Below are 23,982 nucleotides of genomic sequence, written 5' to 3' on the forward strand. Positions count from 1 at the left end.
AGCATTTGATAAGGTCCAACCCCCATTCTTGATCAAAACTCTCAGCAAAATGGGAATGGAAGGAACCTTTCTCAATCTAGTTGAAGCCATCTACCACAAGCCAATGGCAAATATTATCCTCAATGGAGAAAAACTAAAAGCCTTTCTTCTAAATTCTGGTACAAGACAAGGCTGTCCGCTCTCACCACTCCTCTTCAACATAGTACTGGAAGTTCTTGCTATAGAGACCAGGCAAGAAAAAGATATCAAGGGAATCCAGATAGGAAAGGAAGAAGTCAAGCTCTCCTTGTTTGCAGATGACAATATACTCTACTTAGAAAACCCTAAATACTCTACCAAAAGCTCCTAAAAAAATAGATTCGTATTGCAAAGTGGCCGGCTACAAAATCAACCTATAGAAATCAATACACCTATAATGATAGGGAAGAGATGGGAGTCAGGAAGGCAATCCCATTCACAATAGTGCCACACAAGCTCAAATATCTTGGAGTCAACTTGACCAGTGACGTGAAGGACCTATACAAAGAAAACTATAAAGCCCTACTCCAAGAAATAAGAGAGGACACACAGAAATGGAAATACATACCCTGCTCATGGATTGGCAGGATTAACATCATTAAAATGGCAATACTCCCCAAAGCATTATACAAATTTAATGCGATCCCCTTAAAAATACCCATGACATTATTCAAAAAAGTGGAACAAACACTTATGAATTTCATCTGGAACAATAAACACCCTAGAATAGCTAAAGCACTCCTAGGGAAAAGGAAAATGGGAGGCATTACTTTCCCCAACTTTAAACTGTACTACAAAGCAATAGTTATCAAAACAGCATGGTATTGGAATAAAGACAGACCCTCAGATCAGTGGAATAGGCTTGAGTTCTCAGAGAACGTTCCCCAGATATACAATTACCTAACTTTTGACAAAGGACCAAGAAATCCTAAGTGGAGCAGGGAAAATCTCTTCAACAAGTGGTGCTGGCAGAATTGGTTTGCCGCTTGCAAAAAAGCAAACATAGACCTCCATTTAACATCATGTACAAAGGTAAAATCCAAATGGATTAAGGATCTTGATATCAGACCTGATACCATAAGGTATATAGAACAACACGTCAGTAAAGCACTCCATGACATTGAGATTAATGGCATCTTCAAGGAGGAAACTGCACTTTCCAAACAAGTGGAAGCAGAAATCAACAGATGGGAATACATTAAACTGAGAAGCTTCTACACCTCAAAAAAAGTAGTGCCCAGATAGAAGAGTCACCCACCGAGTGGGAGAAACTATTCACCCAACACCCTTCAGATAAAGGGTAACATCCAAAATATACAGGGCACTGACAGAACTTTACAAGAAAAAAACATCTAATCCCATCAAAAAATGGGAAGAAAAAATGGACAGACACTTTGATAAAAATAAATACAAATGGCCAAAAGGCACATGAAAAAAATGCTCCTCGTCATTAATCATCAGGGAGATGCAAATCAATACAACAATGAGATACCACCTCACTGCAGAGATTGGCGCACATCACAAAGAATGAGAACCATCAGTGCTGGCGGGGATGTGGAGAAAAAGGAACTCTTATCCACTGCTGGTGGGAATGCCATCTAGTCCAACCTCTGTGGAAAGCGATATAGAGAGTCCTCCAAAATCTGGAAATTGAGCTCCCTCTCGATCCAGCTATTCCACTCCTAGGGATATACCCTAAGAACTAAAGAATACAATACAAAAGCTCCTTCCTCACACCTATATTTATTGCAGCACTATTCACAATAGCCAGGCTCTGGAAACAACCAAGATGCCCTTCAACAGAAGAATGGCTAAAGAAACCGTGGTACATATACACAATGGAATATTATGCAGCCATCAGGAGAGATGAAGTCATGAAATTTTCCTATACATGGATGTACATGGAATCTATCATGCTGAGTGAAATAAGTCAGAGGGAGAGACAGAGACGTAGAATAGGCTCACTCATCTATTTTAAGAAAAAAAGTCATTTTTGTAACAATCCTCAGAGACAATGAGAGGAGGGCAAGAACACCAGCTCACTTCATGAAGCTCACCACAAATAGTGGTGAATACGCTGTAGAAATAACTACACAGTGAACTGCCATAATCATGTGAATAAATGAGGGAATTGGAAAGCCTGTCTGGAGTACAGGTGGGGTTGTGTTGGGATGAGGGAGATTTGGAACATTGGTGGTGGGAATGTTGCACTGGTGAAGGGGGTGTTATTTACATGACTGAAACCTAATCACAATCCTTTATGTAATCAAGATGTTTAAATAAACGAAAAAATGAAGAAAAAACAGAAAATGTAAGGCCTCCCAATGCTTACCACAGGCTGTGTTCTTTACACTAATTGTATAGAAAGAGGAGGTACAGTAAATGCTTCCCATATACAACTCAAACCAGGTCCTTTGCCTGATCTGTATTGTGAATGAGGGACAAAAAAAAAAAAAGAAATGGAATTCAGGGGTTACAAAATAAGCGAGGCTGCTCAGCTTTGCTCCACGGCAGTGCTTTTCGGGTGTGGGTCCTGGAGAGTTTATAGTCCTTGGTGTGTCTAGGCTGGCTTAGCAGAAAGGAGGCAGAGAGCATGGCCGCCATTCTTTATAAGTCTCTGGGTACCCATTTACATGGCAAGAATTGGCCCCACATTCATTGGGTGGGGATATCTTACTGGGTGTGGGTCCTGGAGAGATTATAGTCCTTGGTGTGTCTAGGCTGGCTCAGCAGAAAAGAGGCAGAGAGCGTGGCCGCCATTCTTTATAAGTCTCTGGGTACCCAATCACAAGGCAGGAATTGGCCCCACATTTATTGGGTGGGGACATCTTACCGGGTGTGGGTCCTCGAGAGATTATAGTCCTTGGTGTGTCTAGGCTGGCTCAGCAGAAAAGAGGCAGAGAGCATGGCCGCCAATCGTTATAACTCTCTAGGTACTCAATTATACGGCAGAAATTGGCCCCACTTTCATTGGGTGGGGACATCTTACCGGGTGTGTGTCCTGGAGAGATTATAGTCCTTGGTGTGTCTAGGTTGGCTCAGCAGAAAAGGAGTTCTTTGTTTTTTAAACCCATCAATTACATTTCAAGGTTGCCAATGTCGATTTTAAAGGGAGAACATTTTAATTCTGTTACAGTGGCATCCAAGGTTGTTTTTTTTTTTTTTTTTTTTTACAAAGGCCAAAGTTGCTTTGCTGTTTCTGAAATCCTGAAACTTCTTGCGTAAAGCTTCCCTCATATATAAAAGTGCTGTTTTAAAATAGGGAATGTCAATATCAGAATTATTTTCTTGGCGATGTTTCAACAGGCTTGGAAGGTGAATCAAAGTTTCTCTGTCAAAATCTTGAGCAAAAACAGATAATTTGTTTTCAAATGAAATAACTTCTTCTACCATTGAAAAAATTGTGTTTCCTTTCCCCTGTAGTTTATGATTAAGTTGATTTAGATGTGAAGTAACATCCACCAAGAAATACAGTTTTTGAATACACTGATCATTTGTTAAATCTGGATAGTGAACACCCTTCTCGAGGAAAAGTGCTTTGATTTCTGATAATAAGGAAGCAAAACGTTTCAAAACGTTTCCTCTTGATAACCAAAATCTGCTGAAAATTTGAAACCCTACAATATGGAGATAAAACAGGTAAAAGAGAAAAACCTTTCAAGAATCTTTAAAAGCAAGAACAGTGTTCCTGAGAAAAGTAGTGATTTCACTGAAAGAAAAAAATATATTGACACCTTAGTGTGTACCGCAAGAAACCAAACTAAAATACACACAAAAACAAAAACAGCACTTTTAAAAAGGCATATGATATCGTATCATAAAGGAATTATGATAGAGTGCCTAAAACATTTTTAAATAATTTTTATTTAAGCATATTTGTTACAAAATTATTCATACTTGAGTTTCAATCATAGAATGTACATCACCCTTCACCAGTGCACTTTCCCCACCACCAGTGTCCCTTGTTTCCTTCTCCCTTCCCCCTCCTCTGCCTATGTCAGGGGGAGGCATTTTGCTTTTTTCTCTGTCTTTTCCTTTATGACACTGAGGTTTGCAAAATTTCCTTTATGTCACCGTGGTTTGCAATATTGTTAATTAAAGGGTACCATGCGTGTCACTTATCCATTTTCAGCATTCAGTTTTTGTCCAGCGTGATAAGTTCCAACTATCAATAACATAATGTACCTCTTTCTATTCTAACTGAACTCACCACTTTTTATGGCAAGCTTCATATCATAAACTAGCCCACCTGTCCCTCATCCCTATTTTCTCTAGATATTATTACCATATTGCCATTTATTATTCTTATATGCCACAAATGATTATTCTGTGTCTACACTTCTCCTTTTGACTCATTTCACTCAAAATAATAATCTGATGTGTATGTACAGATGATGTACTGTGCATGGCTAAGTGTTTTTGTGTAGTCACAAAAACAGAAGTTGCACACCCATGCATTGTATCCACTCATTGTATGATAGACTGGATTAAAAAAAAAAAAAAACTACCCGCTGAACTAAACTCTGTGAAAGATGACACAATTGTGACCAAATCCAGGCTATTCACCACCTTGGGTGAGAGTATGGATGCCCACTACTAGCATCTTATCCATGAAGAAGTGAAGTGGCTGTTCAGGAGAAGGGTGCTCTCTCACCTTGTTGGCAAGAGGGAAGAAGTAGTGCAGTTCCTGTGAGAGCAGAACTGTGACTTTGTACAACCCTAGTTGGACAAGGAATGGGTAGCTGAGCTTGCGTATTTGGCAGACATTGTTCATTTTCTCTATGTACTTAATATTTCTCTGCATGGGAGTTTCACAGTAGTTTTTACCGTAAGACATAAAATGGATGTGTTCAAAAACGAATCTGATTCTGAGATATGTGTCAGAGAAGGGGATATTGAAATGTTTCCCCTCTTGCAAAAATTTCTGATTGGCACTAATATTATGCAGAAAATCATAATCAATATGAAAAACAGCATTTAAGGGCATTAGCTCACAACTTTAATCATGAGTACTCTGAACATGAGAATCCATAGAAAAGAAAACTCTGGGTTGAGAATCCCTTCTTGGAAGATGCCCAGTCTTGTGCAAAATAAAATATGTGTTTTAAGATTACTCTAGGCACTGTATTTCTAAACTCCACCCAACCTGGTCTGAAGAAGCAAGGAAGCAGGAAAGAAATAATAAACCAAGCTAGCCAGGAAAGGATGATCATGGAGCCCAAGGCCTTTTACCTTGTACTCTGCCTCGAGCCCAAAAAGTTAGAACACCTCTTTCTTTATTAAACCAATTCCCAATAGCAGGAGACATCAGGTCAAAAGAGAGAGAGAGAGAGAGAGAGAGAGAGAGAGAGAGAGAGAAGTACATATCCAGTGGGCTTACACATATCAAAGGAAGAGGTTTAAGAAAGGATGACATTGGGGGAACAACTTTGTTTAAGGTTGATACTGGGTATCATCTTACACTCTTGGGGGCTGCACACAAGGTGCGCACTGGCAGAGGCTAAGAGCAGAATCCTGACTCCTGGAGCAGCCACCCGGCACACAGAAGAGCCACATTAAAAGTGTAAACAGCAGCATGTGGCTCGCGAGCCACAGCTTGCCGACCACTGGCCAGGAGTAACCCCTGAGCATCACCGGGTGTGGCCCCAAACCATAAAACATTTAATAAGATATATTTAAAATATTAAATATGTTGAGAGACATGCCATATTTGTGACTCAGTGTTATCAATATTTTAATGTTCACAAACTCAATTTTCAAACATAATTCCTGAAGACTTTTGTGTAGAAATTGACATCTTGAGTCTAATATTTATATGAAGACACACAGAATAGTTAAAACATTATAAAATTTTGGAAGAATCACACTATTTAAACACTTAAAATAAAATACTATATCTGTTATGACCACATGATTTTGGAATATAGAATAAGGAATTTATAATTCGATCTTTATGACAAAGATGCTAATGTAAATATATCAGTGGAAAAAAGATTCCCTCAAAAATATCTTGGGAAAAATAATTATATACTAGAATAAAAGAACCTTTACTTCAGTGCAGGTAAAATACTTATTATTGTACATAGGCCTAAATATAAGTGCATAAATTAAAATTTGTAATGGGCCAGTGATGTAGAGATAGTACATAAGGTGTGCTGATGTTGCTAGTATAAAATGAAACTCCACAAGTTGTGAGATCACTCTACATACCATGTATCTAACCTTTAGGTGGAAGGGTCTGAAGTAACAGAATATTGGAAAATAAATAATCAACCAAGCCAATCAGGAAAGGATAATCATGGTGTCCATGGCCTTTAGCCTCATGCTCTCTTCCTCAGCCAATAAGCCATATTGTCTCTTTCTTTATCCAATCCAATTCCCAATCACAGGAGAAATAAGGGGGAGAGAGAAGAGAGAAAGAAGTACTATTCAGTGTTTTTACAAATAAATGGAAGAGGTTTAAGGAATGAGAAAGTTGGGTGAATACTTTTGTTTGGGGTTAATAGCTGGGTATCATCTTATATTTACACCCTTTCAATTTAAAGAATGAGAAAAGTTACAAAAGTTTTGTTCTACTTTTCTTTGCCAGAGGCAGGAACCCCAGATAAGTACTTATAAAGTGGTTGTTATTTTGCATAGGCACAGTAAAAGTTGGCTGTAATAGCATCAAAATTTAAATTGTATACATCATTCTTTATATATATATATTTACTTAAACACCTTGATTACATACATGATTGTTTTTGGGTTTCAGTCATGTAAAGAACACCACCCATCACCAGTGCAAGATTCCCATCACCAATGTCCCAAATCCTCTCCCCACCCAATCCCCGCCTGTACTCTAGACAGGCTTTCCATTTCCCTCATACATTCTCATTATTAGGATAGTTCACAATGTAGTCATTTCTCTCACTAAACTCATCACTGTTTGTGGTGAGCTTCATGAGGTCGGCTGTAACTTCCACCCCTTCTCCCTTAGTGTCTAAAAATTATTATTGCAAGAATGTCTTATATTTTTCTTAAAACCCATAGATGAGTGAGACCATTCTGCGTCTTTTTCTCTCTCTGACTTATTTAATTCAGCATAATAGATTCCATGTACATCCATGTATAGGAAAATTTCATGACTTTATCTCTCTTGACAGCTGCATAATATTTTATTGTGTATATGTACCACTGTTTCTTTAGCCATTCATCTGTTGAAGGGTATCTTGGTTGTTTCCAGAGTCTTGCTATGGTAAACAGTACTGCAATAAATATAGGTGTGAGGAAGGGATTTTTGTATTGTATTTTTGTTTTCCTAGGGTATATTACTAGGAGTGGTATAGCTGGATTGTATGGGAGCTCAATTTCCAGTTTTTGGAGGAATCTCTATATCACTTTCCATAAAGGTTCCAGCAGTGGATAAGAGTTCCTTTCTCTCCACATCCCCGCCAACACTGCTTGTTCTGATTCTTTGTGATGTGTGCCAATCTCTGTGTGTGAGGTGGTACCTCATAGTTGTTTTGATTTGCATCTTCCTAATGATTAGTGATGTGGAGCATTTTTTCATGTACCTTTTGGCCATTTGTATTTTTCTTTATCAAAGTGTCTGTCCATTTCTTCTTCCCATTTTTTGATGGGATTAGATTTTTTTCTTGTAAAGTTCTGTCAGTGCCTTGTGTATACATCATTCTTAAAAATAAGCTTTTTCCATATTTATGACTTATGCATCTCAACCTTTTTTTATAGACATATCTGAACATAAAGATTAGAACCTTTCTGCAGATACAGGTAATTTGAAAATTATTAAACAGTCTTACACCAAGCATTGTAATAAGAGCATAGTATCCAAGTTCCTTTTTCATCTACTTCTGTAGACAAAGACATAAGAGGTCTTATTTAAATAATGGCTAGCCCTTTGTATTATTCAAATTGGGTAGTCTATTTGGAAGGCATGTATAGGGGTGTTTTAGTGTGATTTTATTTGTATTTTCCAGCAATTTATGTCGAGCAGTGCTTTGTGTAATTATTTTCTTTGTGTATATCTTCTATATAGTATTTGCTGTAATTGCCATTTTGTTGTTATTAAGTCATATGCATTTTTTATATTTTGAATACAAATTCTTTCTGCATTCTTTAAATATTTATTTACACCCCGTGACTTCTTTATATTTTAACACTTTCTTTCTCCAAGCCATGCTATTTTATTTTGAGAATTGAATGTTTGATGCTTTTCATGTCTTACACAACAATTTCTTTTAAAAACAATAAGTGCTGGAGAAGATCCTGGGGGGGGGGGCATTTCTGGTCATTCTCAGGTGTTGGTGTGGCCCTGAAAGTTATTTGCTCAGGACGCACCAAGGATACACATAATTGTTCTGGAGGCAGTAAGTGGGTAAGAGCAGACATTATAGAGCACGGATCAAACTTATAGAATCTCACACACACTAGATATGATCTCTACAGCTTGAGTCAAATCTTAGAGTCATAATAACTTTTTCCCATGCTAAATTCTACTTAAGCTTTCTTCTAGTGGTTCTCATAATCCTACATGCAGTGCTGGGAATTGAACCCTAATTGATTGCAAAATGATACTCAGCTATTAAGCCCAAACAAAGATGTTCCCCCAACTTCCTCCTTCCTAAAACCTCTTTATTTGATATGTAAAAGTTCACTGTATAGTACTTTTCTCTCCCCCCTCTCTATTTCACACATATACACATGCAGACACACACACACACATACACACACTTGACCTGCCTCCCCCTAGGATTAGGAATTGGTTTGAATAAAAAAGATTGCCATGACTTGTTGGCTGAGGGGAAGAGCATGAGACAAAAGGCCATAGACATCATCATTATCTTTTCCTGACTGGAGTAGTTGAGACCATTCTGCGTCTTTCTCTTTCTCTAACTTATTTCACTCAGCATAATAGATTCCATTTACATCCATGTATAGGAAAATTTCATAATTTCAACTCTTCTGACAGCTGCATAATATTCCATTGTGTATATGTACCACAGTTTCTTTAGCCATTCGTCTGTTGAAGGGCATCTTGGTTGTTTCTAGAGTCTTGCTATTGTAAATAGTGCTGCAATGAATATAGGTGTTAAGGAAGAAATTTTTGTATTGTATTTTGTGTTCCTAGGGTATATTCCTTGGAGTGGTATACTGGATCATATGGGAGCTTAATTTCCAGTTTTTGAAGGAATCTCCATATCGCTTTCCAGAAAGATTGAACTAGACGGCATTCCCACCAGCAGTGGATAAAAGTTCCTTTCTCTCCATATCCCTGCCAACACTGCTTGTTCTCATTCTTTGTGATGTGTGCCAATCTTTGTGGTGTGAGGTGGTATCTCATAGTTGTATTGATTTGCATCTCCCTGATAATTAGTGATGTGGAGCATTTTTTCATGTGCCTAATGGCCATTTGTATTTCTTCTTTGTCAAAGTGTCTGTCCATTTCTTCTCCACATTTTTGAATGGGATTAGATGTGTTCTTTCTTGTAAAGTTCTGTCAGTGCCTTGTATACTTTGTATATTAGCCCCTTATCTGATGGGTATTGGGTGAATAGTTTCCCCCAATCAGTGGGTGGCTCTTGTATCGTGGTCACTATTTCCTTCGAGGTGCAGAAGCTTCTCAGCTAATATATTCCCATCTCTTAATCTCTGCTTTCACTTGTTTGGAGAGTGCAGTTTCCTCCTTGAAGATGCCATTAGTCTCAATGTCATGGAGGGTTTTTATCTACGTGTTGTTCTATATACCTTATGGTATCAGGTCTGATAGCGAGGTCCTTAATCCATTTGGATTTTACCTTCATACATGATATTAGCTGGGGATCTAAGTTCAATTTTTTGCAAGTGGCTAGCCAGCTGTGCCAACACCACTTGTTGAAGAGGCTTTATTTGCTCCATTTAGGATTTCTTGCTCCTTTATCAAAGATTAGATGATTGTATGTCTGTAGAAAATTCTCTGAGTATTCAAGCCTATTCCACTGATCTGAGGGTTTGTCTTTATTCCAATACCATACTGTTTTGATTACTATTGCTTTGTAATACAGTTTAGAGTTGGGGAAAGTAATGCCTCCCATATTCTTTTTCCCAATGATTGTTTTAGCTATTTAAGGGTTTTATTGTTACAAATGAATTTCAAAAGTTCTTGATCCACTTCTTTGAAGAATGTCATGGGTATCTTTATAGGGATCACATTAAATCTATACAATGCTTTGGGGGGTATTGCCATTTTAATGAAGTTAATCCTGCCAATTCTTGAGCAGGGTATGTGTTTCCATTTCCGTGTGTCCTCTCTTATTTCTTGGAGCAGAGTTTTATAGTTTTTTTTGTTTAGTTCCTGCACATAGTTGGTCAAGTAGACTCCAAGATATTTGTGTTTGTGTGGCACTAATGTGAATGGGTTTTTTTCTTAATGTCCATTTCTTCCATATTATTGTTGTATAGAAAGGCCATTGATTTTTGTGTGTTAATTTTGCAGCCTGCCACCTTGCTATATGAGTCTATTGTTTCTAGAAGCTTTTTAGTAGAGTCTTTAGGGATTTCTAAGTAGAGTATCATGTCATCTGCAAACAGTGAGAGCTTGACTTCTTCCTTTCCTAGCTGGATTCCCTTGATATCTTTTTCTTGCCTAATCGCTATAGCAAGTACTTCCAGTGCTATGTTGAGTAGGAGTGGTGAGAGAAGACAACCTTACCTTGTGCCAGAATTAAGAGGGAAGAATTTTAGTTTTTCCCCATTGAGGATAATATTTGCCACTGACTTGTGGTAGATGGTGTTAACTATATTTAGAAAGGTTCCTTTTATTCCCCTCTTGCTGAGAGTTTTGATTAAAAATGGGTGTTGGACCTTATCAAATTCTTTTTCTGCATCTATTGATATGATCATGTGATTTTTATTTTTCTAGTTATTGATGTTGTGTATTATGTTGATAGATTTATGAATGTTAAACCATCCTTGCATTCCTGAGATGAAGCCTACTTGATCATAAAGAATGATCTTCTTGATGAGGCATTGGATCCTATTTGCCAGGATTTTGTTGAGAATTTTTGCGTCTGTGTTCATAAGGGATATTGTTTTGTAATTTTCTTTTTTGGTAGCATCTCTGTCTGATTTAGGTATAAGGTGATGTTCGATTCAAAAAAGCTATTTGGATGTGTTCTTGTTTTTTTGATTTCATGAAAGAGTCTTGTCAGGATTGGTAGTAGTTCCTCTTGAAAGATTTGAAAGAATGCATTAGTAAATCCATATGGGCCTGGGCTTTTGTTTTTGAGCAGACATTTGATTACCGTTTTAATTTCACTGATAGTGATGGGGGTGTTTTGATATGCTACATCCTCTTTATTCAACCATTGAACGTTATGAGTCCAAAAATTAACCATTTCTTCCAAGTTCTCATTTTTAGTGGCATAGAGTTTCTCAAAGTAGTTTCTGATTACCCTTTGAATCTCTATAATATCGGTAGTGATCTCCCCTTTTTCATTTCTAATATGAGTTATCAAGTTTCTCTTTCTTTGTTAGTTTTGCTAATTATCTATCAATCCTGTTTATTTATTTATTTATTTATTTATTTATTTTTGAAGAACCAAGTTCTGCTTTCGTTGATCTTTCAGATTGTTTTTTTTTGGTTTTCACTTCGTTGATTTCTGCTCTCAGCTTTGTTATTTCCTTCTGTCTCCCTATTTTTGGGTCCTTTTATTGAGCACTTTCTAATTCTATGAGCTGTGCCATTAAGCTACTCAGGTAGGCCCCTTCTTCTTTCCTGATGTGTGCTTGCAAAGCTATATATTTTCCTCTCAGGACTGTTTCTGATAGTTTTTGTCTTTATTATCATTTGTTTCAAGGAAAGTTGATTTCCTCTTTGATTTCATCTCGGACCCACTGGTTATTCAGTATGAGGCTGCTTAACTTACAGGTGTTAAAGTTTTTCTTCTGTGTCCCTTTGCAGTTCACATCTAATTTCAGGCCTTGTGGTCAGTAATAGTAGCCTGCAAAATTTCTATCCTCTTGATATTATGAAGGTATGTTTTATGTGCCATCATGTAATCTATCCTGGAGAATGTCCCATGTACATTGGAGAATAATGTGTATCCAGGTTTCTGGGGTGGAGTGTCCTATATATATCTACTAGGCCTCTTTCTTCCATTTCTCTTTTCATGTCTAGTATATTCTTGTTGGTTTTCAAGGGGATGCCATTCTTACGTTAATTACAATTTTGCTTAGATTATTGGCAGCACTGAAAAATGAGGTCTGCTATTGATACATCTGCTTTCTCTTTTATTTACTGTGGAAAAGAAGTCCAGATGATTTTCTCTTCCCTCAAACCATGGGATATGTTCATGTACTTAAAAACTCTGGATCTTTGTACTGTCCACTTATTGTGGACATTGGTAGCTCAGAAAAAAATCTAATTCTAAAAAGTCTTGATATCATTCGCATAGTATTGTTTTCCAAGTGGAAAATGAGACAGAGCTCAGCATGGCTCCCTCACTTTGCTCTAGATCACAGGCCACTCCAACTCTTTGAGACATTTATTTTTACAGCTCAAAACCATAATGAAACATAGTTGTATTTCCAATTTTTTTTATAATTAGATTAAGGGAAAAGTAGAGCTGAGAGAGTTTCCTATTAGCAAAATATCTGTTATCTCTTGGGCTGGAATATAGCAAGTACTAGTATGTGACAGGTCTTGGTTAAATTTTCGTAACCCCAGTAAGGTCCCTTGAGTCCTACCAGAAATGGTCCCTGATCACTGATAAACACTATTTGTTGCCAAAAACAAATCATAAAAATAATGTAAAAATGCCTGAGACCCTGACTTTGTGATCAGTACTTTTGGGACCCAGATTTCCACTGAAATTGAACTACTTGGCTTAAATGTCCCTAACTTTTATTTTGAGGAGGCTACATCCAGTGACGTTCAGGGGTTACTCCTGGCTTTGCACTCAAAAATCGCTCCTGGTTTGGGGGACCATGTGGGACATCAGGAATCAAACCGTGGTCCTTCCTAGGTTAGTGCAGGCAAGGCAGATGCCTTATTGCCTGTGCCACCACTCTGGCCCCTGAATTGTCCTTAACTTTTGGTTACACAATAATACCTTGGGGGTTTCTGAAAGTATATATTGGGGGGATGTCAATTGCAAGTCTCTGTGAGTAGCGAGAGAAATGTCACCTCTCCTTAGTTAATCTTGTCTCAAGCTAAGATTAAAATAACCACCACATTAAAAATAACTTGTTTAGGGGGGCTGGAGAGATAGCATGGAGGTAAGGCACTTGCCTTTCATGCAGAAGGACAGTGTTTCTAATTCCAGCATCCCATATGGTCCCCTGTGCCTGCCAGGAGAGATTTCTGAGCATTGAGCCAGGAGTAACCCCGGAGCACTGCCGGATGTGACTCAAAAAACAACAAAAAATAATAACTTGTTTAGCATAGAGGTGCCAAAATATAATTAAAAAAAACTCATGATGTGGCCAAAATATTAGAACACTTATCCAGCATGTGAAAGTACCTGAATTTGATTCTAAACACTGTAGGCCACTATATATAATGCAAATTATCTGCTCCAGGTTGAGCATATCTTGGAATGGTTCGTGGGCCTTTTAGCACTATGGAGTATAACTGATATAAAAAATATCATCAAATGCCAAGGTACAAATTTTCTACATTAGGGTTAAACAATATTGGCATCTCAAACTAAAGAAAATATTAGAATAAAGATTTTGATATGGACAGGATTTGTTAGTGTTTTCATATTTTGACAAAAATAAGAAAAACTATAAGAGCTATCTAACTCCCCTGTCAAAATAACAATATTGGATATCTTAGAAAGGAACGTGGTTCATTCTACATGAAGGTCTCTGCCATGACCTCCTTGTCAGGACACTTCAGGGAGTTCTTGGGCTCCCCAGGAAATTGGACGCAGGGTTCAGCGAAGGAAGGAGAAACACTCAGTTGTTGTGGTGGATCATAATTGTGTGTCTGTTTATTGAATACTACAGATGTGTATTTAAACATGAATTTTACATGTGAAAGATTGTCTACTCCTGCTTTCTTTCAAGGTTAAAAATTGTACTTTCTTGCTAGCAACAAGCTTATCAATACATACTGTTTGATCTATAAGTTTCTTCACAACAGATAATTCACAGGCTTTTAGTGTGGGTTACAAATATTCTGAATGATAATTTCCAATTAAAAGACAAAGGGGAATTGAGCTAGAGGCTTCTCTAGTATCTAAGTGAAAACTTTAACATCTCAACATTTTTACTCTTAAGTTGGACTGTAGGTGTCAATTCTGATATCAATTAAAAGATTTGTAAGTTTGCCAAGTGTTCCTACAAAGGGCTTCTTTCATCTGAGTGAGCAGAATAACTTAAAAAAAAACAACTAACTTTACTTTGAGAATTACAATGTTGTTTTTATGTTTCTCTTGATGCTAATTTTTACAGGTAAAGTGATATTTAATCAAGGTCATGTTTGTCTTTAGTAATTTTGTCATCTGGAAGTAAATGTTCAACTATATACATACTTAGCACAGCAGCAGGGAGATTCTTATTAGGCCAAATACATGTTTGCGACTATTGTTTGAAATTATTACTAAGCTTGAGAAATACTACCCTCATTTTTCAAGGAAGTGACCTCTCTTTGAGGCCTTTTCTCAACCATCCTCACTGGGGGAGCCCAGCGGGTCTTCTGATTTTAACTTTCCTTAAATTGTGGCGACAGTAGGTCTTTTGCTCTATGTCATTGCTCTGGCTGCTGCTGTTGGAGTCACTCAAGTCTTTGAAGCACGAGTCTTCCTCAAAGAAGACAGACAAATGACTATTGCTAACGTAACTAATGTTACAGTCTGATGGGTTCTCGGTAATCAATTTATACCATTTCATTTTACCATGGAGTGTTGCTCACAACTGGTTTCTGCTTTTGAAAGATCCTCCATTCTAGGATATTTCCTGATCTTTGAATGCTGTGAGGCATTTTTTCAGACTCCGCAAGACTAGACTGTATTGCAGACTGCATTTGGGATCCTTAATTTATCTACTCTCCTCAGATTATTTCAGAAAGACTTAGACTTAGAGGATATGTATACCCTCTTTCTACGCTTCTCAGTGTATCTCTTTAACATTTATATTCTGTATGGTGTTTATGCTTCCCAGCTTTTTATTTACATTTGTTAAGCAGAAATTCTTAGAAGATAATAGAAATGAAGTCTTTGTGAGATAGAACCAGGATAGGAATTTGGTTTATTATTTTCCCCTTAGGTCCCCCAAAATTTCCCTTCTCTCTCCACCCTCTGGCTCTCTCTTCTTCTCTATCTTACTTTCTTTTTCTCCATGTATGTAGATATGTGGTTTGTCTCCTTTTTTATTGGGAGGAGAATAATAAATAAAAAGATATTTGCAGACAGCAGTTAATTTTACCCATAAAATCCAGCATATATCCAATTCAATACTTAGCTCCTAAATAGCCACAATATCATTATTATATCCAAAGGTGATAATATTGATAATTGTTGCCTCATATGCAGACCACGTTTATATTTCTTTAATTTAAAATTATAATTTTATTTATACTTATATAGTACATATATTATATTTATACTTTTTCCTTATATCTTCCTAATAATGCACTATGTGATTTTTATAAACATTGATGGACTTCAAAAAATCATGTGTTTCATGCAATTGCCATGTGTAAAAGACCTTTTGAAATAATATTTTGTATTGAATACACCAATAAAAAACTTAGTTGGTTCAGCAGAAAAAAAGAAAAATATTAGAAAATACGATAACATAACATAATAATCAAAAGTTATTATCCATTAGAATTGAGAACTCAGTAATTTCTTGCTACAAGGGCCTTCCACCATGAATATTTCCTTGGTGACTTGACTAAGGCTTGATTGATGTGGACATCAGCTGTTTACCCCTGAACCTTGAGTTTAGCATGGTTCTTTGCATCTACACCAAGAGTCAATCATCTACCAGTACAGACCCTGTATCAGCACCAATTGGTCACAGCCTGATTCTACTATCAATATCTAGATAATTTCTGGAGATTAGAGTCTCTCCCAATCCTGAAGAGGGATGGGACAGACCCTATTCTAACAGGACACTCTTACAGAGGACTAGAGGCCCAAAATCACCTTCCAGCTCATCACTTTAATTTGACCTTCATATTTTTACATTGGCTATGTCTAGGTAACCCTGACACTACAAAGAGGCCATAAAGGCAGGTTGAGGTAAAAAAATTGATCATCTAGGAATAATGAATGAAACTGCTTTGACACTTACTTGCCCCAGGATGGGCTAACATGCTAACCTGACATTGAAAACTGTGTTTGAGAAGAATCTTTCCTGGGAACTTAAAGACTATGGGGTTAGGTAAATTAGAGTTCCTATAGCCTATAGGTCAAAGGATTAAGACAGGATACTTTTTGGGAAGGGATTCCCTTTTTAGCCCAAAAGTCTTTTCTTTATATTTTCCCAATTTTGAACTGTCTATGTAAAATATTGCCAAACTTTATCTTTATTTTTAGAGGCATCCACTCTAATCTTAGAACCATGGGGTGTGAATTATTTTGTTTTACTATAAAGACAATTAGGAGGAGATTTTGGATTACTGGTCCCACCCTAATCAATATTCGTATTCCACGCTAGTGTGTTATATGGTGATGGGATTAATGGATTATTCACTACTTGGTATTTCTCTCACACACTAGAGTGTGTGGCCTGAATTTTTTTCAATAATAGCAGGGATCTGAGAAAGTCAAATGTTCATTCCTTGGTCTTTCTCCATGAAGCTGCTTTCCTTCTTAGGAGCAGATGGATTGTGTGGTGAGATTCCTTGCTTGAGTTCTGGTTTTCCTGAATCTCTTCTTGTAGCTTTTCACTGTGTATTATTTCCGGTGTCAATGTTTGCTTCCAGACCTGCATTTCACCAGCTTCTCATTTTGTATACTGAAGCTCCGCTTATAGATAATTTATATTGAATATCATAGAAAGGAATAGAGCACCTAAGACAAAAATAGCTGTAAGTTATTTAGTCCTGAAGAAATAATAGAATTATACAAAACTACATAGGTATAAAACAAAAACCTGGCTATCTATTTTTAAAGAGAACTACACCAAGCAAACCAGTAATAAAATTATAAAGAAAAAGTTAAAGAAAACAAATATTACAAGTATGTAGGCAATAAAAGCAAGCTACTTTCACTTTTATCTTTTTGAGTCATACCCAATTTTTCCAGGGTTTATGACTGACTTTGTGCTCATGGCCTATATCTGGTGATTCTCAGGTGACCATTAGTGATGTCCAGGATTAAACCTGGGTTAGCCACATGCAAGGCATATGGTTGAACCACTGTTACACCTCTTTGGCCTAAATCAGGTGACTATATTTATTTATTTGTAATGTACTTGTTGATTTTCACTTGTTATTCTTGGTGGTGCTCAGGATATTCTATGGGTGCTGGAGTGAGGGAATCACACTAGGCAAGGCAAGCACATTAATCACTGACCCAAAGTAGGTAATTTTTATTATTTGTCTATTACTTTACTTATTTTGTTTCATGGGCCATATTCAATGCTCAGAGACTCAATGTTGAGAGATTTCTCCTGACAGTGTTCAGAGGACCAACGGGTGTCAGGGATTGAACCTGAGCCTTCTGCATGCAAATGAAATTCAATAATACATTAAAAGAAGCATATACATGATCAAATGGAATTGACTCCATGGAATGCAGAAATCAGATTTAACAATGCTCAACCTAATTTTATCATTTAAATGCCCTCAATAAAATGGATATATAATGAATATCTTACAATAGCTAATGGACTGTTGGAGAGCAGTTATCAGCCCTGATCATAGAAAATGGAGAAGATTTAAAAGCCATTCCACTGAGATAAAAACACGATAAGAAAATTCACTCTCATCTCTACTTTTTTACAGGTTTTCTTTTATTTTCTTTCTCTGACTCCATAAAAAAACAATTACAATAACAATGCAAAAGTCCTTTTTTTTCAATCACAAAATTCCCCTGAAATTGTAGTCTGTGGACTCCTAATATTACATACTGGCAAAATGTATTTCTAAGAACTTTTTAAAAATAATTTTTATTGTGACCAAAGTGAGTTGCAACTCTTTCACAGTAATATTTAAAGTACATAGTGACATTGAATCAGGAACATTCTAATGCCAGTGTTGTCCTACCTCCATCCCTGTTCCCATTATGCATCCCATATCTCCCTTCTTAGGCCCCCAGAATGCTAGTGTAACTGGTCCCCTCTTGTACAGCTGGTGGTAGATTGGGTGTTGAGTCTGTTGTCATTGATTTTGGATTTCGTGTTTAAGTCTGATTATTTTTTCCACTCAATGTTCATATGACTGCTTGGTACTGGTACCATTCATTTTATTTCCTCCTCTATTTATGAGGCAGAACAAGATGATTCAAGTTATGTGGTTCTGTTGGAAAGAAAAGAAAAAGGGAAAAAAAGAAACTGGTAGGAGTCCGTCTAGATGTTATAAATATCAGTTTAAAAGAAGAAAGGGAAACAAAGAAGAAAAAGATAACAAACAAAAAAGACCCAAAAAAAGCAACAAGAAAAAAATTTAACAAAACAAACAAAAAAAAAAAAAAACCAGCAACTACAAAAAATGGTTTGTGTTTTTTTTTTTTCTTCTGCGAGGCACAGTAACTATTGGGAAAATTAAAAAGGGAATTCCTTTGATAGTTTCTTGTGACATGTCTGCTGTAAATCTTAAGGATGCTCCTTTGAATGTAATTTCCCTTTTTAATCTTGCTGCTTTGGAATATTATGCTGTCATCAGGAGAGATGAAGTCATGAAATTTTTCTATTACTGGTTTTACATGAAATCTATATTTTGTACTTTTTTTCCTTTTTGGATTTTGGGTCACACCCGGCAGTGCTCAGGGGTTATTTCTGGCTCTACACTCAGAAATCGCTCCTGGCAGGTTCGAGGAACCAGATGGGATGCCGGGATTTGAACCACAAACTTTCTGCATGCAAGGCAAATGCGTTACCTCCATGCTATCTCTCCAGACCCATATGAAATCTATTATGATGAGTGAAATAAGCCAGAGGGAGAGAGATAGACGCAGAATAGTCTCACTCATCTATGGATTTTAATAAAAATAAAAAACATGTTTGCAATAATTCTCAGAGACAAAAGGAAGGGCTGGAAGGTACAGCTCATGACATGAAGCCCCACAACGAGTGATGAGTGCAGTTAGAAAAATAATACATTGAGAACTATCATAACAATGTGAATGAATGAGGGAAGTAGAAAGCCTGTTTAGAAGGGGTGGGGAGGGAAGGGAGATTTGGGACATTGGTGATGGGAATGTTGCACTGGTGAAGGGGGGTGTTCTTTACATGCTTGAAACTCAACTACAATTATATTTGTAATAATAAAATAAAATAAAGAAAGGGAATTCCCTTGACCTAAGAGATACCGAGTTTCTCCGCCCTTGAAGCATACTGTCATGGTAACAACTACAGGCTCCATACACACTCATTATAACACCCGAAGGACTTTTTATGGTGCCAGGAAACTTTTCACTCAGTTGTGTTTACTGGGCATACTCAAATAACATTGCATGGTAAAAAGAAATAAAATGACTATAAGATGTATTATTAGTAGCAACTTGGTGTAAACAAATCAACATTCCTCAAGTAACTAGCAATCTAAGCCTTCAATATTAACACCCAGAAAATTCAAAGAACACTGGAGAAACTAAGGAATTCTTCTGCAGTAACAGATAAGGACAGAAACCCAGGCAAGTCCAAAATCTCATAAAAATACTTGAGCCTGGTCAATGAGGACTTAAAATTAGCACTCACTTCTCTAGCAACAGAAATTAAGCAAGTATCTGCCAGTCGAATTATGCAGTCATTATGTTAGAAATTTAACCAACTCCAAACAGTTTTTCAAAGATGAGATAATTTATACGGGTGGAATTCAAGAAGTCAAAGAAGAAATTAGCAAGCCATAGTAGCAGAAGCTCTCAGAGGGAGCATGATATGTGTGGCAGATAAAAAAGATGGTTGTGTCCTATAGAAAGGAGGAAGTAAAAAATCCTCTTAAGCATACTCTGAACATAGCCTGCCAAATATCCTCTACTAGCGCTAAATAAGTGTCCACTCCTCAGTGGGAAGAATGAGTTGCATATTGACCGGTGCCTCCTGCATTCTGAGATATGTTCCATATCAGTTTACATGGAACACTCAGCATTCAAACATCACACCACTGTCTTATGGATGAGGTAACCCAAGCTACCTCCATAATAAATTCTTCCACTTGAGAAATCCTTTGAACCTGGTTGTCTGAGAACAATCTGAGAAACAAGATACAATCTTGCCCTTACTGCAATAAAAGACCTATCTCTCTAAAGCTGATCTTGAAGGGTTACTCTGCAGTACTGCACACCTGTCCTTCTCCAGCCTGTATTGCAGCTGCCACACTAGCAAGGTGAGCAACTAACGTGGAATGAGACAGCAACAGATACACCTATTTAGAGACCAAATACAAACAGCACTGATAAGGAAGTCAAAAAAGAAAGACAAAAGGATGGAATAAAGTGTAAGGTTTTAATGAACAAAGACAAGAATAATCTCTGAATTATAGAGTATATAGGAGTTATAGGAATAATAGATGGTGAGGAAAATGTAAAAGTTCAGGTGTTGGGAACAAATAAATGAAAATTTTTCCATTCTCTGGAAGGAGGAAGATATTCAAATTCAAAAGACAAAAAGAGTACCAAACAAAATGAACCCAAACAAAACAATACCAAACCACATAGTAATTATGGCAAAAAATAAATGAGCTTTTTAAAAAAACTTTATTTTATTTTTTATATATTGTTTGTTTTGGAGGGCACACCCAATGTGCTCAGGGGTCACTCCTGGCTCTGCACTCAGAAATCACTCCTGGCAGGCTGGGGGACCATAGGGGATACCAGGAATCAAACTGCGTTCCTCCCAGGTCAGCCGCATGCAAGGCAAAGACCCTACCACTGTCCCATCTCTCCAGCCCCAAAGAGATGAGCTTTTTAAAGCAATATGAGAGAAGAAAAACCTTAAATATAAGGGATAATAACAATATAACAGGTTTCCCATAAGAAATGGTATATATAAGAAAAGTTTGGAGTGACATATTCAAATTACTGAGCAAATGGAATTTTCAGTTAAAGGTCCAGTAACCTGCATAGCTTTAATTTATGTGGAATAGGGATATAAATATTATCAGACAGACTAGGGAAGCCCACACTTTCGCAGGTACCAGGGGGGAACTGAGGCCAGTGCTTTGTTGTCATACTTGGTGCTTGACTCATTAGGCAGTTCACACCTTGATAGGTACCAGGAGGGAACTGAGGCTGGTGCTAGGTCCCCATACTCAACACTTGCAGAAGCTGGAGGCCCGCACCTTTTGCAGATAGTGGAGAGAGCTGAGACTGGCACTTGGAGGGAGCTGAAGTCAGCGATTGGTTGCCATACTCAGAGCTTGGGGAAGCAGGCAGTCTCCACCTTTGAGAAATACCAGGAGGGAGCTAAGGCTGGTATTCAGACATCATACTCGGTACTTGGGGATGCCACCTTCTCACAGATATTGGGAGGGAGAAAGCCCGAGGATGGGGCCAAACCTCAGCGACCACCATCATCATCCCCTCCTAGGGAGGCACTCTAGAGTATGGACCCCACCCCATGCATGCCACAGGTGACAAAAGAGGGCTGAGAACAAGGGCAGAACATTGTGAATCACCAAATGCAAAGAAATATGGGGAAACTAAAGAAGACACTAGCAGCTGTGGATATGTCAAGAAATCAGAGTAAGTTTCTAAGTCCACCAAAATGCATGGGTCCAATAGATGAGGACATAAAAGTGGCATTGAAAGCCATGGCAATAGAAATCAAGGAATCACTTGCTAGAGAGTTCAAGAAACCCATAGATAAACAAATCAACCAACTCAAAGATGAACTTTTACAGAAGATGAGAGAACCCATACAAATTGAATTAAAGGAAATAAAAATGTTTTAGCAAGCCATAATGGCAGGATTATAGACTGGAGAATTTCATAGAAGAACTTGAAGAAACACTCCAAACCAAAAATGACAAAGAAGCCAATAAGAAAATAAGAGGTAAAGCATTGAAAGAATATGTTAAATATTTAATGAAGAAAGACAAAAGAAACAATCTATGGATTGCAGAAATACCAGAAGGGGAGGAAATAGAGAAAAGTGAAAAAAGTGGGGCCCGGAGAGATAGCACAGTGGTGTTTGCCTTGCAAACAGCCGATCCAAGACCAAAGGTGGTTGGTTCGAATCCCGGTGTCCCATATGGTCCCCCATGCCTGCCAGGAGCTATTTCTGAACAGACAGCCAGGAGTAACCCCTGAGCACCGCCGGGTGTGGCCCAAAAACCAAAAAAAAAAGTGGTCAGGGAAATAATAGCAGAACTTTCCCATTCTCTGGAAAGAGGCTCCTGTGAAAATCCAAGAGGCAAAAAGAGTCCCTAATAAAATAAACCCTAATAAACCAATGCCAAAGCATATAGTAATGCAAATGGCAAAAATGAAAGTAAGATGAATTCCTTAATACACTAAGTGAGAAAAAACCTCAAGTATAGAGGAAGGAACATAAGAATCAAACAAGATCTCCCATTTGAATGAAAGAAACTTCCAACTTAGAGTCTATTACCTGGCAAAACTCATTCATATCAGAGGGAAAACTAAAAACATTCTCAGACAATAAAGAACTCACACTATTTGCACTAACCAAACCAACTCTAAATGAACTACTCAGATGTATTACACACCCAAACCCACAATTGTAACAAAAAACTCTACTCAATAAAATAGCACAACAAGCCTCTCTATCAATTATATCCTTAAATGTCATTGGGCTAAATCCCCCCATTAAAAGACACAGAATAGAGAGTTGGATTACGAAACTAAAACCAGATTCTGCTGCCTACAAGAAACACACTTAACAGAACAGGGTAGACACAGGCTTAGAATAAAAGGATGGAAATCAATCCTCCAAGCCAATGGAAAACAAAAAAAAAGCTGGTACAGCCATCCGTATATCAGATCAAATTGCATCAAACCTCAAGAAAATGCTCAGACACCAAGAGGGTCATTACTTATGATCAGGAGAGCATTAGATCAAAAAGTACTAAATCTGAACAATATTTATGTGTTGAGAGTATAGCCAGCAAAATATATAAGGCATTTGCTCACAAACCTAGAGAAACATATGGAAGATAACGTGATATTAGTAGGATATTTTAGTACACCATTATCACTGGTAGACATATCCAACCAGAAAAAAAACTAGCAAAGACATAAGAGCCCTAAACTAGAAATTAGAGGAAATAGGGCTAATGGACTTATACAGGGCTCTTCATCCAAAGAAAGCAGAATATACATCTTCTCAAGTGCAGATGGAACCTTCTCTAAAATAGACCATGCCCTAGAATATAAATCTAACTTGCACAAAATCAAAAAATAAGGATAATTAGAAGCACCCTCTCAGATCAAGATGGATGTAAAAAGAAATTGTGTAGAAAACCAAACACCTGGAAAGTAAACAACATGCTACTCAACAACAGTTGGATCAAAGACGAAATCAAGAAAGAAATAAAAAGATTCCTTGAGACGAATGACAACGAAGAAACAAATTGTTAAAATCTGTGGGATACAGTTAAAACAGTAATTAGGGGGAAGCTCATAGCAATACAGAACTAAGTTAGGAAAGAGGAAAATGACAAAATCACCCATCTACAAGAACTCTTTAAGGATCTGGAAAAACAGCAGCAAAGGAACCCAAAAACAACCAGAAGAAAAGAAATAATAAAAACCAGAGCAGAAATAAACAACATAGAATGAAATAAAACAATACAAAAATCAATGAGACCAGGAGTTGTTTTTCTTGAAAGAATAAACATAATAGACA

At 37.3% G+C, this 23,982-nt stretch overlaps 1 protein-coding gene and 1 non-coding gene across 2 annotated transcripts in view; both read left to right on the plus strand.

The window, feature by feature from the left end:
* The window catches only part of LOC125999245 (heterogeneous nuclear ribonucleoprotein A1-like), a 168,895-nt gene that overhangs the window by 98,048 nt on the left and 46,865 nt on the right, over window positions 1-23,982 (plus strand). The window lies entirely within an intron of this gene.
* LOC125999815 (small nucleolar RNA SNORA51) lies at window positions 2,334-2,465 on the plus strand. The gene has a single exon (XR_007492284.1). It is a non-coding gene; the product is annotated as a small nucleolar RNA SNORA51 (small nucleolar RNA).

This window comes from Suncus etruscus, chromosome X, assembly GCF_024139225.1.
Source record: "Suncus etruscus isolate mSunEtr1 chromosome X, mSunEtr1.pri.cur, whole genome shotgun sequence".
Classification (NCBI taxonomy): domain Eukaryota; kingdom Metazoa; phylum Chordata; class Mammalia; order Eulipotyphla; family Soricidae; genus Suncus; species Suncus etruscus.